The sequence below is a fragment of the Carassius carassius genome, chromosome 34 (assembly GCF_963082965.1).
Source record: "Carassius carassius chromosome 34, fCarCar2.1, whole genome shotgun sequence".
Classification (NCBI taxonomy): domain Eukaryota; kingdom Metazoa; phylum Chordata; class Actinopteri; order Cypriniformes; family Cyprinidae; genus Carassius; species Carassius carassius.
The window spans coordinates 18,616,392-18,633,524 of NC_081788.1; positions in this window are offsets into that span (position 1 = coordinate 18,616,392).

Here is a 17,133-nt window from a genome sequence, read left to right on the forward strand (position 1 = left end):
CAACATGTAAATGCAGCATATCACATATGAATGACAGAGGAGACTCTTGTCTGGATGTTACAGGGACAGATGAGACACACGTGTGTTTATCTGCTGCAGAGACACTGATGAAGGAATGCTGCCATCAAAGGATTTGTGTAAGTACACTACAAAAATAAATGAAACATTTTAAATCTTAAGTTGTATTTTATTTTAATGTAATTTTAAACAACTATTACACCTCTTTTCTTTTCTTGATTTCTGTGCATTTGCTGCAGATCTTTTGTGGTGGAGCAGGACCTGCTAGGAAAGGTGAAAAAAAAGGGAAAACCTGAAACAAAATAATAATGTAATGACTTTTTGTATTGTGTATGTGTATTTTTGTAGGACATGAAAATGTCTGTAGACTGGTGTGTGCACTGAGGATGGAAAAGACCAAAGCATCATCCTGGAAATGATCGAGAGTCACAGATGAGACGCTCCCTCACTCCACCTGCCCTTTACTGTCTCATCAGGACCAGATGCTGCTGTGGTGTCTTCATCCTCAGTTCGAATACCAGGGAACACATGTTAGGTAAAAACTGTTAGTCTGAATGCACTGTAAGTGGCTTTGGAAAAATTTATATAATTTATTTATAAATTTGAACCACTTCAGTGGTTTAGACCACTACAAAAGTAATAAATCAATGCATGTACTTGTAAACTCTGTGTAAATGTTTTTCAGGTAGTCGTGCTCATGGGGTGCAGGCACACGATTGTTTGGAGCAGACACAGCAGTCAGATTGTCCTGCACGTGTTCTTCTGCTCTAGCTTCAAGCTTGTGTGGTTCAGAGAGCTGTCATCAAGGTCTTCCTCATCCTGTTGCTCAACGACATCCCCGTTGAGAAGAGTGAGATTGCAGCAGCAGAACTGTGTCAGCTGTGTTCAGATGGCAGGAGGATGTTGGGTTCACCATCTGCTAACATTTATACATTATTTTAATCATTTAGACATGTTTTTTGCTGTCAGTAAATAAAATATAAATATTTTATCTATTCATGTATTAATTGCTTGACTGAAAATTGATGTATTCACATCGACTGCATTCATTTCACTAGTATATAGTCATGTATAGCTATGTCACAAAAAAAATTTAATGTCTGGAACACGTCACGGAACTGCCAAAAAATGGCGTCAGGTGCTTGCGGAGCACTGGCTGCAATTTTAGTTTTTATGTTGTTATGTTGTCTCTTAATGTTGTAGGTTTTAGATTTGAACAGATCTACAAGCATAATGGAAATAACGCATATATACGGGAGCCCGTTTATAAAGTCTGTGGATTCTCTGTGAACGCAGATAACAAACTTTTTGGATATGGCAGTTCTGCTTTGATCACCACGCAGACCCATTTTGCTGTCAGGAACAGAGCTCGTGGAAGGCAGCAGGCTGACGCTTTTGGCACAATATTATCTATCTGTCTGCTGCTCGCCGGAGATATTCACCAGTGTCCGGGGCCAAACGGCTTGCAAATGAAACACCGGCCAAAGACGAGTTGCAACAGTGACTGTCCTAACTGCGGTAAGGCTGTGAGGATTAACGCTAAAGCGGTCGCTTGTGACTTTTGCGATGCTTTTGTTCACATAAAGTGTGGAAATATTGCACCTAAAATCTATGATCTGGCCGTAAGGAGTAATTCTGACATTCCGTTAGCATGTAACAGGTGTTGCATGAATGAAATGTGTCACGTGAACGTCATTGATTGCTTGGAGGAGTTGGATATGCAGTGTTCTGATGATATTTTGGTTGATGCAAGGAATGACTGTGAGGCTGTCTTTAATCGGAAAGGGCTTCACTTTATTCATGTTAATGCAAGGAGCTTGCTGTCTAAACTTGAGGAGATCAGTCAACTTGCAAGAACCTCTAAGGCTGCTGTGATTGCCGTGTCAGAAACCTGGCTTGATGGATCAATACAGGATGTTGAAGTCGAGCTTGTGGATTACTCCATTTACAGGCACGATCGGAACAGAAACGGAGGAGGAGTGTGCCTATTTATAAGGAATGATTTGTCATATAACCCGCGGGCTGATCTACAGGTGGAAGGTTTGGAGACTGCATGGATTGAGCTATTGCTTCCTAAAACTAAACCCATTATCATTTGTGTTTGTTATAGACCCCCTAAGCAAACAGATTTTTATGAACTTCTCGAAATGGTCTGTTATAAGAGTAATGTATGTATGGAGAACGAATGTATTCTTATGGGGGATTTTAACACAAATGTATTGCAGCCTAGTAAGAGCAGCCTGAAAGAATCTCTTCTAACTTTTTGCAAGGTGTCGGGCCTAAAACAGTTAATCGCTGAACCTACTAGAGTGTCTGCTAACAGTCAGTCCCTATTAGACTTAATATTAGTTTCAGAACATAAAAATATTTCACAATCAGGCATCCTTGATATTGCTTTGAGTGATCATAGTGTCACCTATTGTACTCGTAAAATATCTAAATCACTATTGAAGACTGGCAGCCATAGTTCAATTAGATATAGATGTACAAAACATTATACAGCTGAGGAATTTAAAGAAATGCTTTCTAGAAGGAATTGGTCAGATGTTTTCGGAAGCAATGATGTTGATGGGGCCTGGTCTTTGTTTAAACAGCACTTTTTAGAAACTCTTGATAATGTTGCACCAATGAAGGAAACCAGAATTAAACAGAGAAGTGCAATTTGGATGACTTCTGACATTCTGGATCTTATTAGACAACGGGATAAATGGTTCAGAAAGTTTAAGAGGTCAACTTTGTCTTGTGACTATGATAAATATATATATTTTCGTAATCAGGCTAGTTACAAGGTACAGAAAACAAAGTCTGAATTTTATGTTGATGCTATTACGTCAAATTTACATCAGCCTAAAAAGCTGTGGAAAGTTTTTACTGATATGGCTGTTAAAGGAAAATCAAAATCTAAGTCTGGCAATATTGGGTTAGTTATTGAGGATAAAATGATTTCTGACAAACAGCAGGTTGCTTGCGTTTTTAATACTTTTTTTACAACTGTTGCTGCCAGTCTGGTCGATAAGCTGCCGAAGGTGTCAGGTAGATATGGCCCATCATTTGTAAACTCCTTTTATAAAACCAAACATGTCACTTCTGATGTTTTTGAAATTGATCCTGTCTCAGAGGAAAGGGTGAGATTGTGTCTATCCACTTTGTCAATTAACAAAGCTACTGGACATGACCTTATTCCGTCCAGATTTTTGCGCGATAGTGCCAATGTAATTTCTAGGGTGCTCACCCATATAATAAATTTGTCTTTAAGTCAGGGTATTTTTCCATGTGATATGAAAAGGGCCCGGGTAGTCCCCCTTTTTAAGAAAAATAGTAGATTAGATGTTGGTAATTATAGGCCTGTATCAATTCTGACAGCAATATCAAAGGTGTTTGAGCGTCTTGTGTATGAGCAGGTGGAAGAGTACCTTGTTAAACATAATCTGCTATATGAACTGCAGTCTGGATTTAGAGCAGCATATTCGACTGAAACCTGTCTTATTCATTTATGTGATTATATTCGACAAAACTTTGATGAAGGAAAGTATGTGGGTATGATTCTTCTTGATTTACAAAAAGCCTTTGATACTGTAAATCATGCAATTTTATTATCAAAGCTGCAAAGTATAGGCTTCAGAAATTCTGCGGTGAAATGGTTCACCTCTTACCTCACTGGAAGAACTCAATTTTGTGATGTTGCGGGGGCCATATCAGATTCTCGAGATATTACTTGTGGGGTGCCTCAAGGTTCAATCCTTGGCCCCCTTTTATTTTTAGTTTATATTAATGATATGCCAGCTGCTGTGAAATGTAAGCTGCTTTTATATGCTGATGATTCTGCATTGTTGGTCTCTGGGGATGACATCAGCGAGATTGAGAAGACTCTGGGTAACGAATTAAATAGTGTCAGAAAGTGGCTTATAGACAACAGGCTTTCAATACATCTGGGAAAAACTGAGTCCATTTTATTTGGAACAAAAAAAAAGTTGTCTAAAATAAAATTGCTTAAGATCAAATGTAATGGCACTGAAATAGTGTCTCAGAAAAGTGTTACATACTTGGGGTTAACATTAGACCAGTCATTAACCTGTTCATCTATTGCTGACAAAATACTATCCAAGTGTGCAGGTAAATTGAAATTTTTGTATCGCAGAACAAGGCTTTTAGATTTTTCTATCAAGAAATTACTGGTTGTATCGTTGATTCAATGTCATTTCGATTATGCATGCTCAGCTTGGTACTGTGGATTATCAGTTAAACTTAAAAACAGACTGCAAGTGATGCAAAATAATGTTATCCGCTACCTGTTAAATGCACCCCCTAGGACTCATATTGGCAGAGATGCTTTTAAAAGAGTAGGTCTGTTGCCAGTACAGGTTAGAGTGGAGCAGTTAAAGCTGAATCATATGTATAATGTTATAAATGGTTCTGCTCCCAAATATTTACTGTCCAATATAAAAATGGTTCATACACAGCATTACCATAATACTAGGGCCAGTATCCGTTCTTGTAAAGTGCCCAGAGTCAACAATGCAGCTGGAAGTTCTTTTTTTTATACAGGTATCATGTTGTGGAATAATTTGCCAATTTCCCTCAAAATGGTAAATACCAGAGGGACTTTTAGATACCAGGTTAAGGCCCTTTTATGGAATAGAGTAGCTGATCTTTTTAACTAGCACTGAGTGATTTATGATTGCCTGTTTTTAGGATGTTGTTGAAATCCGGATGATTTGTGTAAATGTTTTTGTCTTTGACTTATAATAGGTCTTTGTTTGTGTGAATTGTTTTACCACCAAGGACCATGTTGGAAATAAGTGTTTACACTTTTACATGTTATCCTTTGGATTATGTATGTCTTTCAATCCATAAATAAAAAAAAAAAAAAAAAAAAAATGTAATTTTAAGAAATTATTTTTTATAGAATTATTGGTTGCCATTTATTGTTATTATTGCATGGTAAGTGTTGGGGTGGGCAAACGATGCAATTCATTATGGGGTAATGTTAATTTTCGAGTAGTAAAACTTACATTTTTAGAGTATAAAATCAACAATCTTCTCCAAAGGTGAGATCTTCGAGCAGCTGATCGAAGTAACCTTTGTGCACATATTGCAGAGTCGCTGTGAGGTGTTTGTGCACCTGACCCTCTTTTTTATTATTATTGCCAAATAATTACATAAAAGATCATGGTAAGAGGTTGTATCTAACAATAAACAATCATATTGCCATAAAACAGTAAATAAAAAATGTATGTGTTCATCATAGTATGAGATACTATACAAGAAAAACATTTTTCACGTAAAATTATAAAAAAAATATTCAAGAGATAACGATTTTGGGTTTTCTAATAATAATAAAAAATGCTTTAAGGATAACACTTGATCACATTAGTCGAGTTAAAAATGTAAATCAACAGTAGCCTGCTGGCTATACTACAATCACAAAATAAAAAGGCAGCCGTTTCTGCAACAAGCCCACAACATTATCAGGCAATGTTCTTCATTATCAAGATACTTACAAATACATTAATTAAACCTGTCACTTATATCTTTTAAGTTTTTGTGCTTGTTTTAACTTTGAAGGTTACATGATCAACATAGCGGATGATGATATACAAATTGCACACATACTTCATACATAAGCATTTAGGCTGTAGAGTATATGTACTCTTTTAGCGCTCGTTAAGTTAGTACTTATTGTAATCAAGTGCCTAATTAAAGGGTATGCGGTTTCGAACGCATCCCGACAAAATCTCGTTTTGACATCTCGCGTGGTTCTGTGTGATTTGAACAACTTCAAGTTACGCCTCCTACTTCAAGTTACGCCCCTGTCTTGCAGTCTGCAGACAGACCCTTCTCAAGATTTCTCACGTACGAAAGAGCGTGGTTATTTTCGGTGACAACAGTATTTTCACGTTAGATACAGATGTGAAATAAATTTTAAATAGCCTACTTAAGGTGTGTCCAGCTGTTTAATTCGTAACTTAACCATTATAGCGACGCTCTGAGGCCAATGAGCTCTCGGCGGTTTTTATCGCCCAGTTTGAAAACATCCCTATCGGTTATAATACATTTGTTAGTGTTTAAACCCATAAAAACCTATTTTGAATATTTCTATAAAATTATATTGGTGAAATAATGAAAATGTAAAAAAAACTGGAACTTGCAAAGTTATACATATCGACCATGCTCGTCTGGACATTGTTTTAAGCAGAACATAATGATTCACGTTTTAGGCTACTTAATCTTTTAAAATGAACTGTCAATCATATCTGATACATTAAATGATACAGTGATGCATATTTGAGCAGGCTACACGCGAAAGCCACGTGACGGGCACGCGCAAAAATGTTTGAGCTCAGTAGTAAATAAATGGATTTACATTCGTAAATTTTCAATACCATCGGTGATCAAACATACATTTGAGCAATTGTTGTTGTTTTTATTGTCAAAGGCAAATAAAGCTTGCGGTTAAAGTCTTTAAATGCCGTCGCATATGGCTCCAATATATTCTACACGGTAGCTAAACAAGGAAAGGTTAGTGACGCTGAAATGGCGGGCGACGATCCGTGAGTTGAACACGAGTTGATATGGCGCTAGAGAAAGCCTCGGGAAAAAGGTCTTTCTTTTTCACCGCCTAAAATGGCGGGCCGGTTTGTATTGGGTCTTCTACAGCCTATCACTAATATGACTGGATTTGTATAGCCTACTTTAAGACCGCAATTTGGTTCCACATTTACTATACAAAAGCAAGACGACTGTCTAAGTTTGTAAATCCAATTCTGACAACTGTTTACATTCAGCCAGACATCAACACGTTTTCCATTCTACTCTGGAAGACAGTTCAGACGATTTTGGGCAAACTCGTTTTTTTATCATAAAACTTATGTAATGAAAGTATAGCTTCAAAAGAAATAAATGTTGCAGAAGTGATAAAAGCACAAACCCCTTTGTTTAACACAACGTGACAAAGACATTAGCATGTTATTACTTAAAATATGTAAATTTAAAAAAGAAAGAAAAAGTGAGAGAGAAAAAAAGTTTTGTCAGAATTGGAAGTTAGGTTTGGAGGAAGTTAGGTTTGGAGGAAGTCCCTTTCAATCTACAAATGCACATTTGTTTTAACATTGGTAATTTGTTTAAAGGCAAAGCAGATGGACAAACAGGACTGGTGACAAGCCAACCGTGAATTGTTTTTATTTAATTTTTCTCTCCCACTCTCTCTTTCTTTCACTCACTCATCATCCTTTTTAATTTATTTATTAATTAATGTATTTCTTTTTTTACTTTTGATTTCATGTATAAATATTTGAAGCCATTTTGTGTAATTGTGTTTCCCTTATCCCTTCTGCTGATACAGCTATAGGAAAGACATGTTTGGATAATTTCCAAGTGATGCTTCTTGGAAATATCAAACTATTACTCTGAGCATTAGAGTCAACCTAAAAGAATTATATTGACACAGTCAACACTTTGAGTTTAACTAATGGTGTTGGGAAACCTGTTTGAAAACAACTATTTTTGCAGTTCTGTTTGGTGATTATAGCTGAGGTGTGAATTAACTCACGAGATAGGAATTCAGATAGGAATTGCAATGATTGGAGGAAATTGTCAGAGGGTTAAGAAAATGGCTAAGTTTTACAGACCAGTTCTTTCTAAATAGCCTGAAGAGAATCTGCAGCTATAACCCACACACTCTCGGAAAGAAAAGGTACCAAACTTTTGTACCTTTTACGAAATAATGTGTACACTTTAGGTACTAATATGGACTGTTTAGGTACAAAGTTGTGCCTTTTGAAAAGAAACCGCCCAAGTGCCAGCTTTCGTACCTTTTTTTCTGAGAGTGCAGGGTAAAACAACGGATTGGAAATGGGAGCAAATTTCAAAGAAATTCAAAAAGAGAGAACAGGACGTATAGGTCCAAGAGTAGGCTATGTGTTTTAATGTTTATGTTGAATTATTGATGCTGACTGTCCAGTGGAATACGGAAACTTAAACTGAAGTGAGTTCCTTATCAGAAGTGAAAGAGGTAGTCAGCGATCCCTATCACTCTCGCTGCTTGACAAAACAACAGTGGTCTTTATCTTCTCACCTTCCTGTCCCCTCCAGATGTGTGCCGTTTGAAACTGAAAATAACAGTTTCACTACGGTGTACCTTAAACCCACACATAAATCTTTCAAATGCATATTTCACAATGTCTCTTTTTGCACTCCAGAGAAAGTCACGATTTAACTTATGTTTGAGGCACACTGTTTCACTTGTAATTATATGTAGCTGTTTGCAGTTTGTCAGCAACAACTTTTCTAAGAATTGAAAACACTTGGGATACCTGGGTCTTTCACAAGCTAAAGCAATAGTGAAATGAAAGTTGTCATTTACTCAACCTCAGTGCAGATGTCAAAACTTTAAGTGAACATCAAGTGCATATCAAATGAATGGTTAAGGTTAAGAGTTTTATTTTTATTTTTTTTCAAGTGTTTTATATTTATATTTTTATTTTTTTTCAAGTACTTTATATTTAGTACTTAATTTAAATAGTGGAATCACAAGTGTATTTTTTTAAGGTGGTACAACTGTTTCATAGTCTCTCTGTTAAAATTAGCTTATGTTTTTTTGTGGTTTTTTTAGTCATTTTAGAAGGAGCATCTCACACTACACAATACAGATTCACTTAAAAAATAGCAGCAAACCCAAAAGTGCTTTCTGACAGGAATGCTCCACTCTCCCCTTCAGCCATAAATGAACCTAACATCTCAGACAGCTCATCACATCACTGATCTCGCTGTTGACATGGCAAATCCTATCTTACTCAGTGCTAGTCAAGCCTGGTCTAGACCACAGCCGGGTCACAGGGGTCAAGGTAGGCATTGTGTTATCAAGAAGCAACGCCCTGTGAGTGACAGGAAAGAGAGATTGTGGTTCTAACCTACTTCAGGAAAGAGAAGTTTTGCTTGAAAAATATAGCTACAACAATCAATGAATTTAAGAGAAAATAAATATGACTGAGGTTTGTTGATTTTGGTCACGTTAGTGAAATTCCACAGGCAAAAGTCAGCTGTTTATTGTCAATAGTGTAGAGATCTATGAAGCACAGATACACCAAAGTCACTTTCAAACCAAACAACTGTCTCTTGGTCAATGCGGTAAATGCAAGTGACAAACTTGAACCCTCACACTCAAAATTCCCCACATTGATTTCAAACATGAAAATTTGAACAACGGTAATATGACATCTTGCATCTTGCAAAAGTCTTAAACATTCTGGCATGGAGCGTGAACACAAGTCAGGATGGGGGTATTTTCATAAGAGATTTATTTTTTAGGGCAGAGAGCTATTTGGGTTGCTTGAAGCTGCATTAGCAGTTAACTAATGAGTCTGTCATCTTGTAGGTTGTACTTTGCTGAGCATTATTTGGTACTGAAGCTTTCGTGTCAGTTAAGAAAGTGTATGTTCTTTAGGGAAATGTGCTTGTTTTTAAAGGGAAACATTAGGATAAAAATCCCTACAAGAAAGACCAAGGACGGTGAATGAGAATGGTAAGCAGTGGCGTAGCCACGGGTGTGCCAGGTACCCACAGTGGCAGCTGGCACACCTAAAAATAGATGCAGAATTATTTTTTATAGTCTCAATAAAAAATGTTTACTAAACTTGGGCTATTGTTGTTTATTTAGAAAATATATATATTTTTAAATCAACCCTTTAACGCGTAAGTTACAAATATTTTAACTGACCCCTTGTTTCCATGGCGACGCGTCGTGATTGTCACGTGACACACCGCAGCCACTAACAGATGTATCGGTATTCGTTTTATTTAGTTTTTCATTTTTTATTAAAAAATATACACAAACTTGCTTATCATGTCAACTATCTGATATTCCGATTCTTCGTTTAAAAACCTTTATAAATTATCTTGATCTATAACGAGATGAGCGCTGCAGTTCAGAGTCAGCCCGATTTTACGTACAGCATTCGAATTCCCCAGTTTCTCCCGAAATACATGAAAGTAAGTGGCTGTTGAACTGGACGAAGAATAGAGTAAACTTTATTGTTCTGCTATGTGTGTCTGATATATGAATAAAACACTTTGGCAAATTACATTTGATTAGATCGTTTTTGCTGCTGAACATTCTAAATCATACTCTCAGGGGCACAGAAATAAGAATCCAATATATGGTGCAATAATGCTAAAAATGTTAAAATGTAATTTACTTTTATAATTATTTTTGTTAAAATATATCTGCCGACATTCGGACTGCCAACCAATCAGCAAACAGCAGCAGATTTTCATATGCACACCCAGTCTCTTTTCTGGCTACACTACTGATGGTAAGCAATTGAGACGGGGAAAAGACAGAAAACAATACTAGAGGTCAGGTCCTGACAGGTGCGATCAAACTCATCACAAGCTCCCAGGATGAGGGAACTCACAGCCAACACAGGGGGTCATGCTGCACTTGTCACAGCCAATCAAACACATCCACAGCATGAGCGCTGCCTGTGTTTGTGTCTCCTCACTGTGAGACTTTTCTATCCAATCATCTTGATTGATTTTGGGTTTGACTGACAGGGATGAAGGAAGAAATTGCAAAGCATGTAATAAAGGTCAGTGGAGCTAGAAGTGTTGTAAATGGTGTAAAATTTAAAAGCTAAACACTCATATATGTGAGGGTGCTGTGTCAGAAATGATCCAGGATTAAGGGCAAAAATGCCACGAAAGGAACAAAAATGCCCCAGGTAGCCTATTTAAATGCAGGAAAAGTGCAATAAATGTCCATATAGTGAATTCCACTTAATTTCAGAGGGCAAATATTGCCACTTAATAAAGTTAATTTCTAACATTGTGAGTGTTTGTGTGTGTGTGTGTGTGTGTGTGTGTGTGTGTGTGTGTGTGTGTGTGTGTGTGTGTGTGTGTGTGTGTGTGTGTGTTTTCAGTACTAGTGCAGCTTCTAGTTAAAGCAGACATGAATATTGTTAATGTGTGACTGAGTTGGTTCATGTGTGAGGGCTTAATTAAGCTGGGGCCAAGAGGGTCATAAACACATTGGCTTTGGAGTCATTGTATTATTCTTCCATGGGGTCACCACAAGGTTTTGGGCATTGCTCACAGTAACACATAGAGTCTCTTTAGAGATACAGACTATACTGTCTACATTTCAGAGGTGTTGTCTCTTTCTTACTGTTCATTTTAGACCATGTGCTGTTTTATTATTATATTATTTGAAATAAAGGCATACATTTATTTTTCTCTAAAACCATGTGGCAAACAAATGGCCATTGTGTAGCCAGATACTTCCCCTCACAGAACTACTCCACCTGCTTAAAAAATGTGCTCCAAAAGCACAATGTACTGTATAGAATTCCTGGATAAAATATAAACAGAGCGACCTCTATGGGACATGTAATGCCATTACAACATCTGTTATTAGAGTCTACTTCACATGCAGCCACGTTTCCTAAATGACATGTGCTGTTGACTTTTATACGCTCTTAAAAATAAAGGTTCTTTGTTTTCTTTGATAGTTCCATTAAGAATCTTTAACATTCACGGAACCTTTCCATTGCACAAAAGGTTACTCATGGAAAAAGGGTCTTAATGATCGAATTAATAATAATAATTGTTATATATGGCAATTGTCATTAACAATGATAATAACAATAATTTGCATTATTATAATTGCTGTCGTTGTCTATAAATCATTACAAATCGAAACTGTCAGCAGTAATTTAGAACATTTCTTCTGCAGGATCCCTCTTGAGCTCCGGCCACCATACTCTGCTGTACCCCCAGCCAGGAATCAAACACATGCACACATACACACATCGTCAAGGCACTGACCTTGAGTTGCCATGGCAACCTCTCTGCTCCACTTGAAACTTTACTTAAGTAAACACAGCGCTGAATCCTGTGTGTTAAATACACTTTACACGTGCTATAAGTCTGTGTATGCATGCCTGTTTGGGCGTAGGAACTCCAATTATAGTAATCCTATGGCACAAAGAGAATAATATTATATTTATGGAAGGTAGAAAACTGTGAATTTTTGTGAATAGATGGGATATTTGAAGTGACCCTTTAACTGATCATTTCAAAGGCACACAGGATTATTGATACACGCATACATCAATAATTCTGCTGCATCACAAAGCTTTGTAAGCTGATGAGTGATGTGATGCTGCTATTCATGAAGAAATGAAACATGTTACAGTCTGTTGGATTTCATTCATTTATTGTATTCATTTATTGTATTATCTGGTATGGGGAAATTGTGAGACAGAGGACCTTGTTAGTCCTGCAGAGGAAGTCCTTTTTGTTCTATTTCTGTCCTAATAAACAAACATCTTTGTAAACTATGATTCATGTATTGCTAAGCGAATGGTTGTTCAGAACTATATTTGCATCTAAAACCCATTTGAGCATGTTGTAAAGATGACAATGTTATCTATCTATCTATCTATCTATCTATCTATCTATCTATCTATCTATCTATCTATCTATCTATCTATCTATCTATCTATCTATCTATCTATCTATCTATCTATCTATTCTTATTGCCTGTGGAATTTACACCTTTCTCTGTTTTTCATAGTTGTCACAGTTGGTTATAATGGTGTCAGGAACTGTAGGTGCTGTAGTCCATAGACTGTCAGTCATCCAGTCATCACATATGGTGCTCCCCACACACTTACACACACGCAGGTCGAAGCTGCTGTGGCTTTAGGATGCACACAGATTTGTAAACATACATATTTACCAAAGTACAAACATGTTGCTTTGTCAATTAACATCATTGTCCAACAAGAGTTCAAGCCTGTCCCATTAGCAAAAACCTCCCTTCTTCTTGATCTTCTGTCTCTGCTTCTCCCCCTTTCACTGCTCATTTCCTGTTACTTGGTTACCGGCTGCCTCGAACTGCTTGGGCCAATTGCGTTACCATGGTGACCATGCCCATTGTGTCATATCCCAAGAGCCTCTTGGCTCTCTTGTCCTGATATTCCCCACTGCCCCCCAGCCTGCGCGCCAAGGCCCTGGCCCACCCTGCGCTGATGTCCCATGAGGCTGTCTGTGTGTGTTTGCTTGCGTGCATTCATGTGCTCACTCCCTCCCCCTCAGTTCTTCCTCAAACAGACCGATCACCTCCCAGTACAAGCAATTTAACACCTGCTGAAGAATTCATGGCTTATCTGCATAGAAAGACAGAGGCAGAGAGACAAAGACTGAATAAGATACATAACTGGAAACAGCTATTCATAGTCATTTAGAACAGTTTATCCCAATTATGATCCTGGAGGCCCCCAAACACTGAACAAAATATCCTAGATGTGCCATTTTGGGGGTTATCCGCGACCCCTAACTGAATAAATCACTGATTTAAAATCATGTTATGGTACTGAGTTTGATTTTGTTGTTGGTGATGTTGTAAACTATTCAAAATAGAGCACAGGAGAGTCATTCTGTGTTTTTCTGATGGACTAAAAAAACACAGAATTTTCTGCACATTTTAATAAAAAAAATAAAAAAATAAAAAATGTGTCAGCTTGGTCATTATTCTGAAATCGTTGCCACTGGAAGTACATTTATAGTATAAACTCTTTGTTTCTCTCTAGTTCAGCAGCTTTTAGACAAAAAACACACCGCATTATGTGTGAAGTTCCATGGCTGTACGTTAGGTGGCAGCAGCGAATAGCTCATCAGTCAACTCCTCATCGGTGATAAAGTAAGAAATATTAATGTTCGTCGTCAGCATTTAAACTTCATCTGATTCAGCACTTCCCATTCTTTCTCAACCTCTCTCCTTTCATTTCTTAATCTTTCATTCTTGTAGATCCCCTTAGACTGGTAAAATGCCCTTTTTTTGTTTTTGCGAAAGAACCATATCAGACCAGGCATATGATGAATGGAACAAGGACTTCAAGTTATATTAAAGGCATCGTTCACCCAAAATTTAAAATTCTATCATGTTGTTCCAAACTTTCTTTCTTCTGTGGAGCACAAATAAATATGTTCTAAGGAATTATTCAGCTGTGATTGTCCATACAGTCAAAGTCAGTGGGGTCCAACACAACCATCATCTTCCCACAGGTAGCCTATGTTCGGACTGGAACATCCGGCTGAGTAAATGATGACAGAAGTCTTTAAGGCTTCCCTTTAATTTAAACACAAAGTCAAAATGCATCCAGCTAAACATCTCAAAACCAGGATGAGACTACATCTCCTGCTTGATACTAATCACCACAGTTAGAGAACAAGGCTGAGATGAGTCGTGTGACCCTTTAAGGGACCTGAAAGGAGGAGTGATTGCTTCTCCCCAGCCTCCTTCCCTCCTCCAGTTCTAAATGACAGGGTAATGGAGACGATTGCTGAAAATTCATCATTGTCCTCCTGTGAAGGGGGAAGGGGAGAGTATTAAGGGGAGTTTAATTATGAAGCAAGGGGCTTTTTAACAATGTATAATGATAAACCCCCTCCCTACGCAAATACACACACTCCCTCCCCCTTTTCATCCCACCAGCTGATCCTGATGTAATTCAGGCTGCAGGGTGTTCCGGCACCAATCTAAAGGGGCAAAGGTCAAAGAAGTCAAAAGGTCTTAAAAAGGACAGAAGATTTTGGGCTGCTCACGTGCAGTCATAATTATAACCACATGACACATAAGTCATGTATCCCTTGTTAATATCTTCTTGCTGTTTCTATAGCTTTTTAATTTATTATGTGCAGAAGGATGTTGTGGAAATAAAGAGAGAAAATTGAAGCAATCAACAGCAAGGAAGAGAAAGATGTGAAGGAGGGCAAATAGATAGAAATAGAGAGAAATAAAGGGAGAGATAAAAAGAAAAAAATTCTAAGCTAATATGCAGCTTTAGTTACATCCACCCTGAGCCGGCAAATATAAGCAGCAGAGTGTACACACATATCCATACAAAACCGCTGCCTCCTCTGCACTGGCACCGTAATCCTTTCTCTCCCATTCACTTCTGCACACACACACACGCTCTCAATGGGAGTGAGATACACCCTTTGTTGCTGTAACAGAAACCTGGCATGCTGAAACCAAAAGCTGGTGGTACGAAGAGAGAAACATAGAAAAGGAATGACACAGGAACATAAACAAATAGAAACACATGCAAAATGACAAAAATAAGAGTGTTCATTTTAGTGCCAGTATACATTTAATCATAGCCAGAATGCATGATGCAAAAAATATTAGGATAAGCTCTGCTTTTAACCACCCTGCCTCTCAGCGATTACTTATTTGAACTGATCTTCAAACTCAGAAAGAATAATCAGGCCCAAAACAGACCAATCATGGGCCGGACCTGGAGTTTGCAAATCTCTGTCTAGAGTTTGGTCAAAATGATGTAACTAAGAGAAATTTTACACCTTAATTTTGTCTTATTATAAAATAATCTGAATCATCATCAACTTTACATTTTTAATTGTCTTATAATAAAAATGTAATAAAATGAAAAAGTATATGTTCGACATTGACTTCATTCTTAAGCTCAAACTTTCCAATAATGCTTTAGGAAAGCCTGTAAATAAATTTAATGGAACTTAAGTCCACATACCTGTGGAATAACTATATGTATATCCCTAAAGTCAGATATTTTTGGCCAAGATGATCAGAAAATCTTTTGGTTGTCCCTCATTCCTTCAGTTTTACCTGCAAAAAGTTTACCTAAATATTTTCTTTCTAGGTTTATAATATTTCCATAAAAAGCCATGCCCTATGATCATTAAATAATAATGGTAATTGATATTATTTTAGAAAAAATGTATTATGTAAAATTCCTTCCCTATTATTTACTAATGATTATAATACACATTATCAGATAAAAATGCTTGAATACATTTTTGCAAATAAGCACCTAATTTCAAAGGCCACTGGCCACTCTAACTAGCTATCTTGTTCATTGATATAGTTACTAATTAACTAACTTTAAATAATGTCTTTTTTATGGCACTTGAATGTGTTTGAAAGATCAAGTATTAGTTTAAAACGTGCCCACACATTCCTATATTCCAACACTGTTCCTTTTACACAGGTTAACGCAATAATGTTGCAAAACCAATGAAAAAAAAATCTCAAAAACCTCTGCAAAAATTTCTCTTTATTATCAAGCCATTTAAAGCATCAAAAAATTATGTATTTTGATAACACTAAGATAGTATGATTAGTCTCACTAAGATAACAAAATAAAAAATAAAAAGTTTGATTTCAATATATTTTCCACAAAAATCTATTTCATCTAAATATAGCCTTGCCTTGTGGTGTTAACTGGTTTGTTAATATCTTTTCTTATAAAGGGGTGAACATCTGGGACAGATATGCAAGGCTGTGCCAATCAAAAAGAGGATTTAGTGCTGTCAGTCAAACATTTTATTGGAACTGACTAGTCAGTACTAGCTGTTGGGCAAAATGAACATGGTATTTAAACAAGGTGCAATACCCCTTTAAGAATTGGAGAACATCAAAGGGACACATTCCTGACAGCTTCATCCATCAAATCCCACACCTTTCGACAGAATTCCAGAGCTCAGGGAGCATTGTAATATGCTGCAAGTGATTCCATACCCAGGGAAACCTTTTTTAACTCTAAACAGGTACCAGGACTGAGAGAAGATTCTGGAGTGAGACAATGCAGTCCGGATGGGGCAGATACAGGCGGCCTGTTCTGCTTCTTCAGCTGCTGGAGCTGAGCTGCTGTCATAGCAACAGCAGCCGACATCACCAGCAGTCCCAGCATGGTCCTCGACACAGCCCCGGAGCACTCACACTACACAGAGAAAGAGAGGATGCTCACATACCAGCACTCGCAAATGGGGACACACACTAACACAATGCAACTTATAAGTGCACATACGTGACCAAACATGAGCACACTATATGGTGTATTAGAAATTAACAGACCAAATACACACACAAAACCTGACATTAGAAGACACTTTAAACACACTGGACCACACACACATCACAAGCAGTCAAAAACAACATAATAACCTAAACAATGCCAAGAATGACATATTAGCTAACTTTACAAACATACCCACAAACATATGCGTATATATATATATATATATATATATATATGTGTGTGTGATCATCTATAATAATTCTGAAAATGACAAACT